The sequence below is a fragment of the Ornithorhynchus anatinus genome, chromosome 6 (assembly GCF_004115215.2).
Source record: "Ornithorhynchus anatinus isolate Pmale09 chromosome 6, mOrnAna1.pri.v4, whole genome shotgun sequence".
Classification (NCBI taxonomy): Eukaryota; Metazoa; Chordata; class Mammalia; order Monotremata; family Ornithorhynchidae; genus Ornithorhynchus; species Ornithorhynchus anatinus.
Window position 1 is genome coordinate 32,072,758 of NC_041733.1, and position 20,519 is coordinate 32,093,276.

Genomic DNA, 20,519 nt, shown 5'->3' on the forward strand with positions numbered 1-20,519 from the left:
AAGATTTCTTTTCTCCTCACTTGGATGGTAAACCCCTGTGGGACAGGGACTGTTCCAATCTACCTACATTCTGTATCTACTCCAATTCTCAATTCAGTGCTTGACACATAGTTTTAAGCACTTAATAATAATAGTAATTATTATTATTACTTCTACTATTGTTTTTTGTTGTCATAAGCAAAATATTGCCCTGGACCACTGAGAACAGAAACGTAACTAAAGACTATTACATGATCCTGATTGTACTGAGTTTACCATTTAATAGTGGGAAAAGTTTTTGGAGTGAATTTAAAATTCCCCATTTTATACTAAGTCAAACCACTATTTTTTTTTTCAAGAAATAAGATAATGAGTAGAGAGATGGATGCGGCCAGGTTCTTCACACTAATTAGGTCTCAGATAATGAAGAATTGATTAGGAATGCTGAGACTGTCACTTTTGTAGAATTGTATCTTTAAGACTGATAATGTTGGTATTTGTTAAGCGCTTACTAGGTGCCAAGCACCGTTCTAAGCGCTGGGGCAGATACAGGGTAATCAGGTTGTCCCTCGTGAGGCTCACAGTCTTCATTCCCATTTTATAGATGAGCTAATGGAGGCACTGAGAAGTTAAATGACTTGTGGCCCACATGTGGACTGAAATGTATAGGCTTCTAACTAGTGCTCAGAGGAGTTTAGAATTCTTTGGTTTGATGGTGGTCAGATATAGCATATCAAGTCTCCATCAGATTGACTTTTTAATATAATGGAAAGGAAAGCAATTTAATTAACAAGTTAATTAATTAATAAGTTGTTATAAGGAACTAGAAGCTGGTACAGCTGTTGCCTCGTCTTTACTAGAACTTTGCTAGTGAGGCTTTGTGCTATTTTTCTGAGGTTAAAAGAATATACAAAACAGGAAAAGCACTGCAATTAGTCAAACCTGTAACATATCTTTCTTGCTTTCACAAAAAAACAAAACAGTGTTCTTTGCTCCCAAAAGATAACTTCCTTTCTTTTTAAAAAAAATTAGTATTCTCTGCTCCCAAAACTGTGAATACACTTTGAACTTGAGGTCATTTTCACTTGATTCTGTGGAAGAGATACTATTCAGGGAAATTCATTTTTATTCAGAGAATATCATCAATATGCTTTCACGAGCAAAAGCACCTTGAATTTTCTAAATAGCAGTAAGTCACTTGGAAGTGATTTGGCTATTTGTGAATTGTGTTTTTCTTTGGAGTATTTACCAAACCCTTACCAGTTCACTAGAAAGACCACTTAATAGCCATCTCTTTTTTGCCTGATGTTTGAACATCTTCAGGGCTTTTACATAACTCAACGCCATATCAAGAAATTGTCCCTGTGGTGTGATGAGTAATATGTATTGGTGAGTAATACCAGATTAATGTAAATTGCATGAATAAGGCTGTGAAATTTTGGGGGATGCTTTCCTTGTAAATTGGCTTACCTGAATTGTCAATCATGTGAAAACAGTTCCTTCAATCATTTTAATCATACTAAGAATTATACAGGGAAAGGAAACCGAGGGAACATAGGAACAGAAAGCTATAATTATGTGTCTTTATATATTTAAAATTCAGCGAATAATGAATCCATGTCAATGCCACGAAGCTCGAAGGAAGCCATTAGGAATTAACTAAAAATTTTACCTAAATGCTCTAAATATTTTAATGATAGTTTCTCAAACGATCTGTTCGAATGCAGATTCTTAATCTGACTGGTGCTGGGCTGGAAGATAACTCTTCTGAAATCAATTAGATTAGGAACTACCAGAAATAGCCATTTAATAAAGTGCATTCAATATGCAGCCAGTAATTTACATGCTAAGATTGCCTAAAAGAATACAATGAGCTGTCTATTTTAAGAATAAAATATGGCAGATAATTTTTGAACTTTAAGAGTTCTTTTATCCTAGTGAGAATTCACTCATCTATATAAAATACAGTATTTGTGAAATACCCACTGCGTGCAAAACTAAAGAAAAAGCAGAGGACTAGCAAACAGTGGTTTTACCCTCTAGATGCTCACTGATCTCATGCAGCAGTGTTGGTGGCATCCTAAATTAGCATCAGATGAGATAGGTTTGCCCTTGATGGGCTCCTTGAGACTCTGCGGGGCATCTTCGGGAGCTATGTGAACTTCTTTAAGGCTCAAGGGGCTATTTAGTGAACCGACACAGCAATTTCCTGGATGATGCCCTACTTGTCCCTGAGAGTTAGCATGCGATACCCACAAGTGGCACGCAAACCTCTGAGGCGAGCCTTTCAGAGGAGAAGGATCTGCCTCCAAATACTTGAAAATTCAGTCATTTTACAGCTCATTAGCACCTCCACCTGAGGACAGCAAGCAAAAGGAGAAAAAATAAGACAAATTAATGATTGCTCTATCTTCTCTAATAATGATAACGTTGGAATTTGTTAAGCGCTTAATATGTGCAGAGCACTGTTCTAAGCGCTGGGGTAGATATGGGGTAATTAGGTTGTCCCATGTGAGGCTCACAGTTTTAATCCCCATTTTACAGATGAGGGAACTGAGGAGCAGAGAAGTTAAGTGACTTGCCCACAGCCACACAGCTGACAAGTGGCGGATCCGGAATTCGAACCCGTGACCTCTGACTCCCAAGCCCGAGCTCTTTCCACTGAGTCACGCTGCTTCTATCAGCCTCAAGTCTTAATGCAGACACATCGACACCCTAAACTACTTAGCCATATTTCCGATCAATATATCTCAATAAGAGGAGTCTACTCTACAATGAGAGTAACGTTTTTTAGACTTCCCATGCTTAGCATATTACTCTGGTACATAACTACTTAATACCATAATCAAAATTATTATTGCAGGTTTTAAGATTCAATAAAATAAATTATAGAAAAAAAGAAATTCGGAGCTTAAATGAAAATGCTGATCACGCCAAAAAACTATCCTTATGTTTAACAGGGATGATTCTGATCTACAGTAGAGGATATAGGTATACACACACACACACACACACACACACACACACATATAATAATAATGTTGGTATTTGTTCAGCACTTACTATGTGCCAAGCACTGTTCTAAGCGCTGGGGTAGACACAGGGGAATCAGGTTGTCCCACGTGGGGCTCACAGTCTTAATCCCCATTTTACAGATGAGGGAAGTGAGGCACCGAGAAGTTAAGTGACTTGCCCAAAGTCACACAGCTGACAAATGGCAGAGCCGGGGTTCGAACCCATGACCTCTGACTCCAAAGCCCCGGCTCTTTCCAGTGAGCCACGCTGCTTCTCTCTATATGTGTGTGTATATATATATGTATATATATATATGTATATATATATATGTATATATGTAGATGTATATATATATATATATATGCATCTTTAGGAAAAATTAACAAAGTAAGACAAGTACATAACCTGCTGCACAAAGTGATGGATGCATTTTAACAAGTCACCATTCGGTTTAGTTTAAACCTGAGCCTCATATCAAGCTATCAAGTCATAAAAAAAAAGGACATGTCATCTATCATAGCATTATTTCTTCAGAAAAGCAACGTTGAACATGAAAATTTGACAAATCCCACCCTTCCTACTACTCACCCCATAGCACTCTACTTGAGTTCATTAAGGACATATAATAAGTAGGAAGAGGTATTTCTGAGAAGCAGTAAGCTTTGTATGCAGAAATGATGCTCTTTATGAATAATCACGTTGTATAAGGGATAATAATAGACCACTGATGCAAGCACGTCATCTTTTTTTGCCAATGTTACTGTCAAAACATCAGTATCTAAATCAACAGTATTTATTCAGAACTCATCCCTATCGCTTATGAACTTAATGCATATTCTTCCAGAGTACATGTGCCTATACAGTGTGGCTTACTGGAAAGAGCAAAGGCTTGGGAGTCAGAGGATGTGGATTCTAATCCTAGCTCCAACACTTGTCTGCTGTGTGACCTTAGGCAAGCCACTTAACCTCTCCGTGCCTCAGTTACCTCATCTGTAAAATGGGGATTAAGACTGTGAGCCCCACCTGGGACATCCTAATTATCTTGTATCTATCTCAGTGCTTGAAACAGTGCTTGACACTTAGGCACTTAACAAATACAATAATAATATATCTGTCTATATATTATATAATTGAGCATTAAATTATTGTTTCAGCTATTTTGTCCAGACAGTTGCACTACTAACTGTTCACCCTCTTATCACTTTTTGCAAGTGATTTCCGTCTGCCAAGTCTGCACGTTAGACTGCAAGAAGCAGCCTGGTCTAATAGAACAAACACAGGCTTGGAAGTCAGAAGACTTGGGTTCTAATCTTAGCTCTGCCATGAGCTTGGAATGTGACCTTGGGCAAGTCACTTAACCTCTCTGTGCTTCAGTTTCCTCAACTGTTAAATGGGAACTCAGTTCCTGTTCTCCCTCTTACTTAGACTATAAGCCCTATATGGGACGGGGACTGTGTCCAACCTGATAACCTTGTATCTATCCCAACACTTAGAACAGTGAAGGCTTAACAGCAAAAGAAGAGACTCTAGAAGGTTGAGACTGTGTCTTTTGCTCTGGAGTACACTGTAGACACTCAATAAACACCAATTCCTGATTAAGAAAAATGCAAAAGCAGTAAAAGCTGTGCTCACTTATCTTCAAATATACAATCTTATAGTGGAAGGGGTAGATATAAATTCACTAATATACTGTGAAATCAGTTATCTAACACTTTACCAATGAGTAAATTCTACTAACCAGCATTTGAGTTGTTCGTACCAGAAGAGCACCATGACTGATTCATTTCTTGTGGAAAAAGTGTTTATAACATTTGTCCTCTCTGGTCATTAGTAATTCCTCTGTGATGTTGCTAATCAGATGCGCTAAGAATATCAACTCGCTGCCAATCAGGAGCTTCCTATTCCTATCTATTCCTTGGGCCTGAACTCTTCCCTAGAGCCCTAGAAGAGGGCTAATGGGATTGACAAACACTTCTCCCGATCTAACCGCAGTTTCAGCTATTTCCTAACTTAGACACTGTGAAGGTTCACTGTGCCGCTGCTCCGCATAGGTCATCCTGGGCTTCTTAAACCTACTGTACCTACTTAAATCTCTACTGTATGATTTTGAAAAGAGGCTAGGAGAGTAAGACTGCTCACCTACTGCTGCTTTGGCAAATAGTCTCCTACCTGTAACAGGTAGCATCGGTTTGAAGCTACCTCCTAATCTTAGCAGTTAATACACCTCTGAAGACGGGTGGCCTGATAAATAAAGCTTAGGTCTGGGAGTAAAAAGGACCTGTATTCTACTCCCTGCTAAGCCACTTCATTGCTGGGTGACCTTGGGCAAGTCACTTCATATCTCTGTGCCTCCACTGCCGCAGCCGTCAGATGGAGATTAAAACTGTGAGGCCCATGTGGGACAGGGACTGTGTCCAACATGATTAGCTTATATTTACCAGAACATAGAACTCTAACAGGTTAGTCCAGACACTCCCCCAAAAGGCACTTATAATTAGCTAACCAGGTCCCGGAGACAATCAGATAAAGTTTTTGATTTTCTTAGGAGTACAAGATGGATAGACACAACAGATCCAAGGGAACGAATTGTGAAGTCGTCCCACGGGAACAACAGACGAACCTCGGTCCTGGGACCTAAGGACTGAAAACCTGCGTGAAGGGGAGTGATGGCGGTTTGGGTTTGTTGCAGCATGACTGCACACTCTCATTCTTGCTAGCCATGATTCCGTTGGGGGGTGGAGGGAAATGAAAGGATAGCTGGGGGGAAGGTGCACTGCACTGCTTAAGGGCTGGATACATCTACAGCTCAAGTGAGCCGAGCAGAGTGGTGATGCTGTCCTGTAGCATCATGATCCAGTGGGAGGTTGCCTTGGTAACCGGCGAGTCTTCCTTGTCCTTGTTAGCCAAGTTTCCCGCTGGTGTCGTCCACCAGGTAATACGGCCTAGGAAGATCTTTAGTCGAAAATCTTCACCATTTATCAAAGAGCCCCACGCGGGTGAAAATTGCAGTAAAGAATAAATGGATACATGTATGGGAGCTGGGGAATTGGCATGATCAGAACAAAGTGTGTTGGGGGAAGCAATAATCAGAGAATGATAATAATAATAATAATGAATAATAATAGAAGCATGTACTAAGCACTTACTCTGTGTGAACGCTGTATTACGCACTGGGGTAAATACAAGATAATTAGGTAGGACACAGTCCCTGTCCTACACAGGACTCACAGGCTAAGTCAGAGGGAGACCAGGTGTTTAATCCTCATTTTCCAGCTGAGGAAACTCTTGAAAAGAATAGTTATGTTACTTGACCAAGGTCACCCAGTAGGCAAGCGGCAGAGCCAGGATTAGAACTCAGGTCCTCTGACTCTCAGGGTTGTGCTCTTTCCACTAGGCCATGTGGCTTCCCACCTTTTAGAGATTTCAAGGAGGGGAAGATGTGATGTGACAGAGCTGAGAAAGGAGAGGTATTTCAGGGAGGAGGAAGTTTTGAGATATCAGAAGATATCAGGCCAGTGGTTTTGGAGGTTTGTACATCACAAGGCTGACGCTTCTGTAAAGGCACATAGCTCTTCTTCAGTAAAGATGACGCATGCCCTTGAGACTAGCCTGCTACAGATTTACACAGGATTCTATATTTATGCCCAAGTTTCAAATTAGCTTTGGCTAATCTAACACGGACGGAATCTATATTTAGATCCCTGCTATTATGCTCACGTTCAGTAAAGATCATTCACTATATTAGTTTCCTCCAAAGACACGAGTCACAAACAAAATAAGACAGATGATTCCAGAACAGGAACAACAATAGTAATAATTTTACCCTAGAGTGAAGAGATGTTTTCTTCCCCATATGTCGTTCTGAGCGTAATGCATTGGTCTGATTGACTTGAAGACTTGAAAGGCAGGCAACACAGGCCCAAATAGATCAGCGTGGAGTCGTCTACCCACAGAATATTCTAATGCCTTCAAAAGATAATGGTGGTTAATCTCATCTCAACATGCATAAAGTTTTTTTTTAAAATTCATGTGAATAGAAGTAATGCTGAAACAGAACTTTTTTTAAAAAAAATAAAATGGTATATGATTCTGGGGGAGAAAAAAACATTTCTTTTTCTTCTCAGCAAACAGTTTTCTACCAATTTCCTCTGCTATAGGTTCATTTTTCCAGTCAAAGGCCTTCATCAGAAGAAATATACCACTGTGATGAGGAAACAACAGAATGGATCATGGCTATCAGTGTTTTTTAAATGGGAAAAGATTACAGTACATTTATCAAGTGGGAAGTGCATTTAGAAAATTACAATTTCTGAATTTAAAATGACCCGGTTGACTTATTTGAAAATCAGAATTGCAAAGATAGTTTTTCAAATAAAGACAATGTATTCCTTTTTCTCAAGCTCTCAGTTGTTGGGTTCACTATGGCAACAGTAAAATCTCCCAGCAAGAGAATGAATGGTAGCTCCTAGACAAACTGTAAAAATAGTAAAAAGAGTATTTCTTGGGTTTTTTGTTTGTCAAGGGAAAAGACCTAGGAGAAGGTATCAATCTACCTAAAGCCCAGTGAGCCCTTTTAAAATGGCATTTGCATGTAAGAGGTCCATCGAGTGACACATTTCATAACTCATCTGACTTCCCCTAGTTGAAATTAAATAGCTTAAACAAACTCCCAACCACCAAAACAAGAGGTCCTCACTCTACAGCAATACAATCAGAATAAATTGCATCATTTAAAGCTGAAAATGCAATTACATTTCCCTTTCTGATCATTCTGGAACTTCAGTCTTCGACTCCTGAGAAATACAATTCTCAGGCTGCAGATGCTGCTAGAATAAACTTCCCATTTCCCCTTCAGCCATCCTAAGCTCAGTTTTGCCTCCAATATGAGTGTGACTCTTGTCCAATCCAGCCTCCCCAACCCTTACTATTGCATGTATGGCCTCTAATAGGCAGGCAGGCTCTTCACTGCATTCATGGGGTCGCTTCCCTCTTCCATCTCTGAACACTGCCTTTCTATTCAACAAAACCTAATCCCGCTCTATCTCTCAGCTGCCTCTGACACTGTCAAACATCCCCTTCTCCTGGAAACATTATCCAACTTCGGCTTCGCTGACTCTGTCCTCTCCTGGTTCTCCTCTTATCTCTCTGGCTGCTCATTCTCAGTCTCTTTTGTGGGCTCCTCCTCTGCTTCCCACCCCCTAACTGTGGAAGTCTATTCTCCATCTAAGCTCACTCCTTTGGAGAACTCATTTGCTCCCATGGCTTCAACTATCACCTCTATGAGGATGATTCCCGAATCTACATCTCTAGCACTGATCGTTCTCCCTCTCTTCAATCTCATATTTCCTACTCCCTTCAAGACATCTCCTCTTGGAAGTCTCACCGACACTTCAAACTTAACATGTCCAAAGCAGAACTCCTTACCTTCCCTTTAAGTAGGGGACAGAACGGGTATTGAATCCCCATTTTACATTTGAGGAGACTGAGGCGCAGAGAAGTTAACTGGGTGGCCCAAGGTCCCACAGAAAACAAGTGGTGGCCCTGGGATGTGCAAAATCTGTCTGAAACAAGTCCAAAGCTTATTGTCCCACTCAAAAACCTGTCCTCCCTCTGACTTTAGAGAGCACCACCATTCTTCCTCTCTCACAAGCCCTTAACCTCGACATAGTCCTTGACTCCTCTCTCTCATTCAATCCATATATTCATACTGTCACTAAATCCTGTCCATTCAATCTTCATACATCACTAAAAGCTATCTATTCCTCTCCATCCAAACTGCTACCATGTTAATCCAAGCACTTTTCATTTCCTGCCTTGATTATTGTACCATTCTCCTTGCTGACCTCCTTGCCTCCACTCTGGTCCATACTTCCATCTCCTGCCCAGATCATTTTTCTACAGAAGCATTCAATCCAGGTTCTCCCCCTCCTCAAGATCCTCCAGTGGTTGCCCATCCACTGCCACGCCCAACGGAAGCTCCTTCTCATTTGCTTTAAAGCACTCAGTCACTCTGCCTCCTCCTACCTCACGGGTCTCCAGCTACAACCCAGCCCGCACACTTTGCTGCCTCAAATGACAAGCTACTCACTGTATCTCGATCTCATCTGTCTCACCACAAACCTTTTGTCCACTTCCTAATAATAATAATAATTATGGTATTTGTTAAGCACTTACTATGTGCAGAGCACTGTTCTAAGCGCTGGGGTAGATACAGGGTTGTCGGATTGCCCCATGTGGGGCTCACAGTTTTTAATCCCCATTTTTACAGATGAGGTAACTGAGGAACAGAGAAGTTAAGTGACTTGCCCAAGGTCACATAGCAGACAAGTAGCGGAGTCAGGATCAGAACCCTCGACCTCTGACTCCCAAGCCCGTGCTCTTTCCACTGAGCCACGCTGCTTCTTGCCTCTGGCCTGGAATGTCCTCCTGTTTCATAACTGACAGACAATTACTTTTCCCACTTTCAAAGTCCTATTGAAGGCACATCTCCTCCAAGAGGCCTTCCCAAAGCCCTCATTTCCTCTTTTCCCACTCCCTTCTGAGACAACCTGACTCGTTCCCTTTATTCACCACTCTCCCAGCCCTACAGAACCTATGTACATATCCTTAATTTATTTATATCGATGTCTGTCTCCCCCGCTAGACAGTCAGCTCTGTCTCCTTTACATTGTCTGTACTCTCCCACACACCTAATGTAGTGCCCTGCACCCAGTAAGCACTCAGTAAATACGACTGATTGATTGAGGTCAAAACTCACTTTTCCACCCTCAACAGGAAGAGCACCATACCTCCCACCCGCAATTAAATGTAAAGTCATATACTTGCTCTCCTACCTGTGTATAATTAACATTTCCCGAAGACTAATAGGTTGATAAATAAGTCTTCTATAAAGACAGACCTAGTCACGATGACTTCCAGAACAAGAACCTACACGAAAGAATTGATAAATGTGCTAGTGTTTTTGTCCGGGGTCATTTGCCATTCATTTTCCCACTGAGGAAAGTAGGGGCAACAATCGAGAAGGGCGGAAGGCGGGCAGCCAACTAAGCAACACACAACAATTGCATTGACAAAATTCATTTTTGGCCCAAGGAAGTTCAGGTGCCCAAGCAAAATACCCACATCCCAGCAAGGGGTTGCCTTGCTAGTCACTGCAGTTTTAGCTGCCCAAGAAAACCCACTATTTTCAGGATTCCTGATCCAGGCTTTGAAGCCGGGGGTAATCCCTATATCCATAGGAAGCAGCATGGCCTAGTGGGAAAAGTACATGCCCATGAGTCAGAGAACCTGGGTTCTAATCCTGGTGCCACCACTTGTTTTCTGTGTGACCTTCGGCAAGCCGTTCAACTTCTATGTTGGTATTTGTTAAGCGCTTACTATGTGCAGAGCTCTGTTCTAAGCGCTGGGGTAGATACAAGGTAATCAGGTTGTCCCACGTGAGGCTCACAGTCTTTATCTCCATTTTAAAGATGAGGTAACTGAGGCACAGAGAAGTTAAGTGACTTGCCCACATTCACACAGCTGACAAGTGGCAGAGCCGGCAAGCCGTTTAACTTCTATGTGCCTCAGTCTCCTCAAGTGTAAAATGGGGATTCAATATCTGTTCTGTCCCCTACTTAAACAGTGACCACCATGTGTGGAAGGATTAAACCTGTCCAACCTAAACTGAACTACCTCATTGTTTAAAACAGTACTTGACACACAGTAAGCACTTCACAAATATTATTATTATTGAATGTTTCACTGCCCTCACTGGGATGACTGGAGAAGCAAGGTGTGAGGAAGTTGTTAGTCTAATAAGCAACCAACCAAAGCTTAGTTGAAAAAACAAATCTCATACTCATATTTCAAAAGAGATTAGGAAAAAAAGTCAATCCCGTGTTGTAATATTTCAGAATGGGATTTGTTGGACTCCTGCAGCCCAAGAACACTGGCCTAATGACTGTGTCCTCCGGCACTGCTGCCCAATTAATCTAGGAGTCCGATTGGCAGCAGCTACTGAGAGTTAGTGGTTCTGCGCCTTTCTGTTCAACACATTACAGGATGCCTGAAGTTTGTGGCCAGAAATAATGAGTCTCTCTCACACACACACACACACAAAAACACACACTGAATGATACAAAAGCAAGGATGCAGAAATTAGGCCTCAAAAAAAATATATATGTAATGTGCCAATGATGCATAAATGCTGGCATTAGGGTTTTCCAGTATGGAATTCTTATTTGGGGAAGAATGCCAACATGTGAACATGTAATGAGGACCTTTTCTTTACTTATGGGTTTGTGTCCTCACACTGACCCTACCTTGCTTTGATGGAAAAGTAAGATATACTATGAAGATGTGAGTCATAAGAAACTTTTTCCACTGGAATATACATTTGGTCTTGTGCCACTTTATTTGTGGGGTAAGTGGGGCGGCAGGGAAGTCACAGACAGTGAAACTTATGAATTATCTTCTGCTAGCCTTCTTTACCCATGTTGAGACTCCCAAAATTCTTTGGAAATCAGTCACCAAGTCACCTTAGTTCCCTGGAAATTCTATATAAGATAGCTGTGCTAGTGCCAACCCTGACTTGGAAACTTTCTTGATTCAGGCAATGTAGACCAGGGAATTTATGTTTTGTTAATGCTCTTTGTTCAGATAAAAATTCATGTTATTATTGTGGTTCTTTCCAACATGTTTTGTGACTTTTCTACGCCTGTGATTGTCGAGTTGATTTTCAACAAAGTATAGGCCATTTAAAATATCTGTCCTGAAGGAACAATTCTAAATCAAATATTTATGTTTTGAAACAAATATTGAATAAGTTCTATTTTACTTTATGCGTATTTCAACCTCTACCTTAAGATTATATTCAGAGTGTCATATTGACTGCTTTGAATCAAGTAGTTTTGAAACTCAACAGCAGGTTGCAAGATAATCAGGTCTCTAGCCAATAAAAAATATTGCCCACTGTTTGATGCTTGGGCGCTCTGAAATTTCCCTTCAGAATTCAATTTTAATCACCTGTGTTGCATTTCATAGTAGGTTCCCATCCTTGCACTAAATAAACCACGTACAGACACATTTGCCTGGGGTGACACTTGGTATTTCTCCTCTCACAGAAACGAGTAGAGGCACATTGAGATTAGTGTCCAATCGTGGACCAGAGACATAATGGAGTTAATACTTAAAGACAGGATAGGATCATTCTCAGTCACTATGCTGCTATATTAACTTGGCGTGAAGAGGAGCATTTACCAGAATATTTAGATGCATACAAAAGTCAAAACAGAAATTTCTTGTCCCTCACTTTCAGGATTTGGGTATAAAATGATCCACATTCCAACTCAAATCTCTGTATATTTAAGCAAAGAGCTAACCTGCTTGTTGCATGGGAGGTAACATTCTTATTTCTATACTAATTGTGACCTATAAAAAGAACTAGGAATAAGCACCTAGCAATAATCAAAATGAACTATGAGTACCACTAAAATTTCTGAAGTTCAGGATATTCTTTAGCATTTACTGATTGTCTACTGTGCTCAGATTACAGTGTTAAGTCTTTAAGCGTGATGGAAGTAGTATTGGGCTTTTTTTTTTGAGCACCAGCTGATGCACTCCACTGAACGAGGTGCTTGGGAAGTTACAGAATAAATAAGCGACCCACCCCCTGCCCACAGGTAGTTTATGCTCTGATGGGGGAGACAAACTATTTAGAGAAGTAGTCAAGATGAATAACTGAATGTACATTGGAATAAACACATATTCAAGAGTGCTGAGGCTGTGTATAAATAAGTTTATATGGCATCAAGTAATAGCTGATTCACCTCCCTGGGCAGCAGCAGCATAGGAAAGGGTCAAAGGCGGAGGATCAAGTGATCGATATGTTGATCAGAGACAATGGCAGAGTCTCAAGTTTTTACTGCACCGAAAAAAGCATTCGTAAACCACGTCTGTATCTTTACCGCCAAATTCCTATGGATACACATACCAGAATGATAGAAGATGGCACATTCTGAGAGGGTGTGTCTGTGGAGTCACTATGGGTTGGAAATGACCGCATTTGACGACGAAGATAGTACATTAATCAGGGAAGGCTGCTTGAAGGTGGTGGGATTTCAGGAGTGAAAAACTAACATCCGCCACTGATGGTACCTTCAGTGTCATCGCCTAAACCTAGTGCCTGGTACTTATGCAGTGTTATACTTTCCTGTAGGGTCGCCTACAGTGTCAACAGTCCAGTTGGGGAAAAAAAGTGGCCAATACTTCTGGACAAGTATTCTAATGTCTGTGAATATGTCACCTAATTCCTCTAGTTTCTCCTCTTCTTTTCTGTCCAAAGATATTTTCTTCAGCACCTATTTTGTACAGAGCACTGATTAAAGCGTTTGGGAGAATACAACAGAGTCGGCAGATATGTTGCCCACCCACAAAGAGCTCACATTCTACAGGAAGAGACACGGTCTAGAGGGAGAGCAAATTTCAGTAGTTTTTGTTAAGCACAGTGCATTTAGAGCACATTACTTATTACTTGGGAGAGGTAGAGAAAAGTAAGAAGAAAAGAGTTTACGGTGACCGCTTTTTCTTCTATCCATCCATACCTTTTACTTAGTTCTTTTATTTAATAAAAAGGGGCAAACTTTGATCCTAAAAATGCATTTTATTTTCTTGACCTATGAAATATATCCTTTATTAGCTCTATGTCAATGGTATTGAGCCATTTTTCAAGAAGTCTAATCACAATTAATGTCAGTGAGAAAATAGAAAGACCTCACCATTACCCGATTAACAGGTTGTTGTTTTTTTCCCCCTTTCTGTCTTGCTGCATTCTGGTTTCCTGCAATGATTTATCATGGAGCAGAGTAAGAATTTCCACCACTTTCTCATATGCAAAAGCCTAATGCATTCATACCTTCAAAGCAAAGGAACTGGGTCTCAGGGGATTTGAAATACTGACTCTCATTGAGTCTTCATTACCGTCAATGGAAAGTATTTGCTTCAAAGAGAAAACTTGGCAGCTTTTGTATTCACTGCCATTGCCTTATTAACACCTCATGGGGAAATGTTCCCATAAAAATATCAGGTTTTTATTACAAAGAAAGGTTCCAGAAAGGAGGAAGAATAGCCAAGGAACCTCTGCAAAATTACTGCAATTTTCCGATGTTAGAGAAACATGCAAATCCCATGTCTTTTTCATATTAAATCCATTTTTTAAATGAAAGAATTATGTTAGTCTCAAAACATGAGGTTTAATTTTGCATCTTCCTAAGGGATGCACTCTTCCCAATATTACTCTTGTCAGTTTCTTCAATGGGGTGTTACTATTGCAATCCTGAATTACCATGGTTCATTATTGGGCCTGTAGGGCTTCTGCTGGGGTAAATAGGAGAAAACATTTAAATCGCTTGTTAGGATTTCTACCACCATTTGAACTTAATTCCTCTAACTAAAGAGCATTAAGGGCAATAAATGATATAAATGAGACCTCATAGTCATCAGTTTTAATCGTAGACACCAAACCGAGGTAAAGTGGAGGTCTGGGCTGTAATCCAGCTGGAACAAGCAATCCACATGACTCCAGTGGAAATGGCCTTTTTTGCTCCAATTTAAAGGATAACAAAAAAAAAACCTTTTCTCTTCCTTGGACTAGAACTACTATTCAGCATGGTGCCACACCCCTTAATTTTCCCTTTAGCAAGCACCGCTACTAATTTGGTATTTTGTATTAATATTTTCAAGTTTTTTTAGCACCCTGTCCATGTGGTTCATTTGTCTTTCATAATAAACCATGTTTCAGGTGGCACAGATTGTGATTCCCTTTTACAGGGGAATGAACTTAGGCCCAGAAAATTAAAAAAAACCTCAAATTACGAATTATGTGATTGCAGTGATTGAGAATGAGCCCATAACTCTGAAAAGGTACAAATCTTCTTCGAAAAAAGACATCAGATAGAAATTTTAGGAACATATTTGTTCTCATGTTGGGTTTAAAAAAGTATATTTAAGATGTGGTTAACCTTCTTCAGTCAAGAGAAGCAGATGAATGTAGAGCAGCTGAAGTTCTTGCTATTTTCATGAACAATGCCACGATGCTCTTGTGGAGGGCAGAAAGGCCATCCTGGATTGATCAGAGGAAGCCGAGATGATGAATGCCTAGCTGGTAAGAGAACAGAAACCACAGATATCCGAGGAAGAGAAAGAGTTAAAAGGAACGGAAAGAAAACTTGGAAGGATTTTGGAGAGACTCGGGAAACAAATGCTTTGTGCCAAAAAAAAAAAGAGGATTTGTGGTGTTTTTGGAATAGTTTACTCTTCTCAGCACACATGTCAGTTTACTCAATCGTGCAATCAATTATTTTGATTCATGCCTGTCTCCCCCAGTAGAGTAAAAGCTACTTGTATGCAGGGAAGAAGTCACTTATTTGTTTTGTACTTCCCAAGTGCTTAATGCAGTCAGTTATTGCACCCAGTGGATGCCCGATAAAGACTATTACTGCTATTATTACTATACTACGACTATTACTCCTATTACTGTTTGTGCTTCTCTCAGGGTCGCACCTGGAGAGTTTCCAGTACTCCACCAGTCTCAACTATAGGAGGGAGAGTCAAGCGGAGGCATATCCGTTCCATTCCTAGCTTGGGCAGTGGCTAGCGAGTGGAAGGCAATCTGCTACAAGTCAAAACTCACTTCTGCTGGACAGCAGTGGCATGGGAGAGTCGAGGGTGGAAACTCAGGTTAACTCCGCGGAAGGAGACAACGGTGAACCACTTCCATATATTTACAAAGAAACTATGAATCCACTACCAGAACGATTGCAGATGGAGGTGGGGCATTTTGGGAGAGATGCGTCCATGGCAACGCTATGGGTCAGACACGACTCGACAGCTTAAGACAACAACAACAAATGTTGGTGCTGCTGTGTTGTGATCAATCTTTGGAGAGGGTTGTTCAACACATCTAAATCGTCCTGTTGGAGAGAGGCGTGAGCACTGAAGGAAAGAAAACCAAACATTTCCTAGAAGGCAACAGCGCTGGACTCAGGGCCACTTTACAGCATAGTGGAGGGTGTCTTTGGGGGAAGCCAGGTCCCAGGATGTTCTCGAGAGGAGGTAGAAAGCGGTAGACACTGATCAGTGATGACACCCTGCAAATCTGGCTCCACACTGCTTTAAATTAAATCTGCATGAATTTACTTACCCTTGGACTAAAATACTATTTTTGGCATAAGTGGGTAATCCGGAGTGCCATGATGCTTCAAAGTACTCAGGAAGAGTCCACTGTCAGGGTTTAGCTCATCTTCCTCCTTCTGAATGCTCCATCTGGAGAAGGGTGAATAATGCTTCACAAGGTATTTTAACAAAACGCCTCTTTCCTAATACTAGTTGTTTCATTTGAGAAACAGAAGCTCCCATTTCCGAACGTGATGCGACTCCCCAGCTTCTGGCAGGGGACCCACTCAATCCAAACTTCCCCCTCTTCACACCCCCAAACCGGTCCAGGAGATTTCCCGGCATATCCTGGCTGCTGACACGGACTCTGGGCTGAGACCCAACACCCTGCTGTGATGAGGAGAGGAGATAAGCAGTTTCTTTCCCGGGATTTGTGGTCTCACAAATAATAATAATTATGGCACTTGCTAAGCTTTACTATGTGCCAGGCACTGTTCTAAGCACCGAAGTAGGTGGAAGTTAATCAGGTTGGACACGGTCCCTGTCCCATTGCGGGGATCACACTCTTAATCCACATTTTACAGATGAGGTAACTGAGGCCCAGAGAAGTGAAGTGACTTGCCAAAGGTCCCACAGCAGCCACGTGGCAGACCTGGGATTAGAACCCGGGCCCGTCAGACTCCTAGGCCCATGCTCTATCCACTAAGCCATGCTGCTTCACTTACCCACTGGAAGGTTGTTAAGAATGAGGGGAAAGTTGAACTGCCTTGTGGATGAGATACGGAATCTAGGGTCAGTGGATGAGCCCGTATCACCAGCTCTGATAGCTTGAGACAGGCGGGTTTATTGATTTCCGTCTAATTGTTTTAAAACTGGAAAGTCACCTTATCTCTGCCACTCCGCGTCCCTGTTCACTAGGGTCATGAAAGTCCTCGTTCACCAGGGTGAAGAAAGTACATATTGTAGGCGATACCAATAAAAAAAGCTGTTATATAGTTTACCTAGTGGTACTATACTCATCCAAGTGCTGAACACAGTATTCTGAACACAGTATGTACTCCGTGAATACCTTTTATTGATTAATGTAGATACATTGGGTAAAAACAGAAGAGCTACCTGTTTTGGTCCAGGAATGCTTAGTTCAAGACCTGAGGTTTAATGGTCTTTGACTTGCGACTTAATTTATTGAAAGAAAAAAAAGCACACCCTAATGGTAAAAAAAAGAAAGTAGTCAAAGACAAATCACCTCAGGCTTCTACAAATTTTAATAGTGTTGTGATAATATTTCTTCAGAACAGGAAGCAGGCAGTCAGGATTAGTACTCTGGCTCAAGGTGTTCATTTGCAAATGAGTTAATTCATCATATGAACGAGGAGGGACTAGCTATTTCCTCATATTTGTCAATAACGTTTAGTGGAAAGTTCCACTATTTGGTGGAATGTATTTTCCACTCATCAAAATAGATGCCTCCTTTCCTTTTATCACTCTAGGTCCATAGAATTCTTGGTAATTTTTGAGTTAAAAGTTTTTAGTAACAGAATACATAGTTTGCCTGAGACTATAAGAGAGTGTGTTTCTTCCCACTAGGCAAAACTCAGCAATTACATTTTTTAGAGAGGAAAAGTCATTTTGGGGAATAATCTTCTATGAGTTCAAAGGCCTCTAGATCCGTCATGACAGCCACCCAAATCTGTGTAGTGTACACATAATTCTTGATTTGGAAGTAAAGCAGCATGTATACATTACTAGCAGGATCATTTTATTCTCCTCTCTTGAGACTACAGATTGGATTGGAACAGATCTTCTGTTCAGCCTCACAAGGGAAATCAGCCTCATGTCTCTTACTTGGGTTGTGATTTTAAGTGGTGCCCTGAGCAGGGTCAAATGTCCTAGTGACTCCAAATCCCTTTTGGTGAACTCCAAATCCCATAGGCGAGAGTCCACTGTTTCATGCTAAGAAGGACTTCTACTCGTGAAGACCTGGCTTGTCTGCCCTAGAGGGGTCTGCGACGGGGACGCGATGTACTTAAGAGGAGTTTGGTTGACTTTTGGAATTTGTCAGGACAACCTATCAAGTTTACCAATCCCGAGGAAAAGGGGTTGAATTATAACCCCTGGTGCCACCTCCTTCTCCTGGCTAGATGATGTGATCCAATACCGGCCTGGTGTCCTCCTCCCGCGAGTCACCCCGCTGGGCCAGAGAGTGGCTGAAGCGCTCCCATGTCTGAGAGAAGAGGGGGTTACCCCTGCATCAGACTATTGATTGCCTTAGCACTTTTTTAAATTAAAAAGAAAAACACACTAGGCTTCTCAAATGTGCTTTCCTGCCTCTGATGCTCCCAGCAGACGAGTGGGGAGAAGAACCTCAGGCCGCACCAACCCTTCCCAGGAGTTAGTAGGGAGCTGCTTTGGTTTGAATGAAGTCTTTCCAGACTGAGCCCTCCTTTCCCTCTGCTCCCCGTCCCTCCCGACCCTCTGCTCCTCCCCCTTCCCCTCCCTCAGCACTGTGCTCATTTGTATATATTATTTATTGCCCTATTTATTGTCATAACGAGGTGTACAACCCCTTGATTCTATTTATCTTGATGATGTTGTCTTGTTTTTTTTTTTTTGTTCTGCTTTGCTTTGCTGTCTGTCTCCCCTGTTTAGGCTGGGAGCCCGTCACTGGGCAGGGATGGTCTCTGTTGCTGAATTGTCCTTTCCAAGCGCTTAGTACAGTGGTCTGCACATAATAAGCGCTCAACAAATACTCTTGAATTGAATGAATGATCCCCTGCTCTTGCAGAAGCACCCTCTCTGTCCCTCGGTGGCAGCCCCACGTGGGCGAGTCTCCCTGCCCCAGACAGCCTGGCTGCAGCGGCAACATTCATTCATTCATTCAATCGTATTTATTGAACGCTTACTATGTGCAGAGCACTGTACTAAGCGCTTGGAATGGACAATTGGGCAACAGACAGAGACAATCCCTGCCCACTGACGGGCTCACAGTCTAGACCGGGGAGACGGACAAAAACAATAGCAATAAATCGAATCAAGGGGACAGCCACAGTAGTTCTAGGTTTCGATGAACTTGGCATACTTGGAAAAAAATGATGCTGTGCTCCAGCCTAGGCATTAATATCATGTTTTCTTAAGATCTGGGATTCTCAAATGCCATCAGGGGTCACCCTTCCCCAGACAGTGCTTAAGACTGGGCGCTCTGGATTCCAAGGCAGGAGCCACTGAACTGGACCAGCCTCCCTGGGTTCCACCTCTTCATTCAATAGTATTTACTGAGCGCTTATTGTATGCAGGGCACTGTTCTAAGCGCTTGGAATGTATAATTGGGCATCAGATAGAGACAATCCCTGCCCAATGATGGGCTCGCAACTAAACGTGAGTCTGTGGAAAGAGCACGGGCTTGGGAGTCAGAGGACCTGGGTTCTAATCCTGGCTCCGCCACTCATCTGCTGCGTGATCTTGGGCAAGCCACTTAACTCCTCTGGGCCTCAGTTACCTCATCTGTAAAATGGGGATTAAAACTGTGAGCCCCACGTGAGACAACCTGATGACCTTGTAACTATCCCAGCGCTTAGAACAGTGCTCAGCACATAGTAAGCGCTTAACAAATTCCATAATAATAATAATGATAATAATAAAATTTACAACCCAAGGCAGTCAGCAGTGGTTTACAACTGGGGACTGGGGACCGGAGTGTGGAGGGGGGAATGCCTCCCTCCAGGCACTGTCCATATACTTATTTGAATGCTCTTAATTTGACTGTGAATACTTTTGAATTTCCCTTTATTTTTGTAATTCCTTCCTGCTGTCCGTCTTCTATTCAGAGTACGGGGAAGACTCTTGTGGTTATAAGCAGGGAACGTGTCTGCTAATTCTCTTGCATTGTACTCTCCCAAGTACGTAGAACAGTGCCCCGCACATTAAACGTTCAATAAATACCAAAGATTGATCGACTGATTGATTTACCTATGGATTTCCTGAATGGCACACTGCAGGTTATAAAGCCTCTCCCTGCTATATAAACCTCAACTAGTCAGTGACTCCAATGCATCGATCCAAGATGCCAAAACAGACGGAGCTAAGAGCTCTCCAACAACCAGCTAAGATTTGGGGAATAAAAGTTTTCTATCTATTTCAAAGAAAGCAGATGAATTTATCATGATGACTGAAGGTCTTGGCGAGGAGAGTTCCAAGATGGTAAGAGACATTTGGGAGAGGTTGGTCAGATATGAGATATTTTGTAAAGAAAAGAATAAGGCAGATGGGAACATTCACAAGTTTTAGAAAAAAAGAAGTACCCCAAATAATCACCTGAAGTACTGTTGTGTATTTGAAATTCCTCATCTCTGACTTTAATTGAGAACTAAAGCGAC

General features: G+C 41.7%; 1 non-coding gene across 1 annotated transcript; it reads left to right on the forward strand.

Moving 5' to 3' along the window:
- The first annotated feature begins 15,516 nt into the window (after window positions 1-15,516).
- LOC114812970 lies at window positions 15,517-15,654 on the forward strand. The gene has a single exon (XR_003760581.1). It is a non-coding gene; the product is annotated as a small nucleolar RNA SNORA7 (small nucleolar RNA).
- The last annotated feature ends 4,865 nt before the right edge of the window (window positions 15,655-20,519 follow it).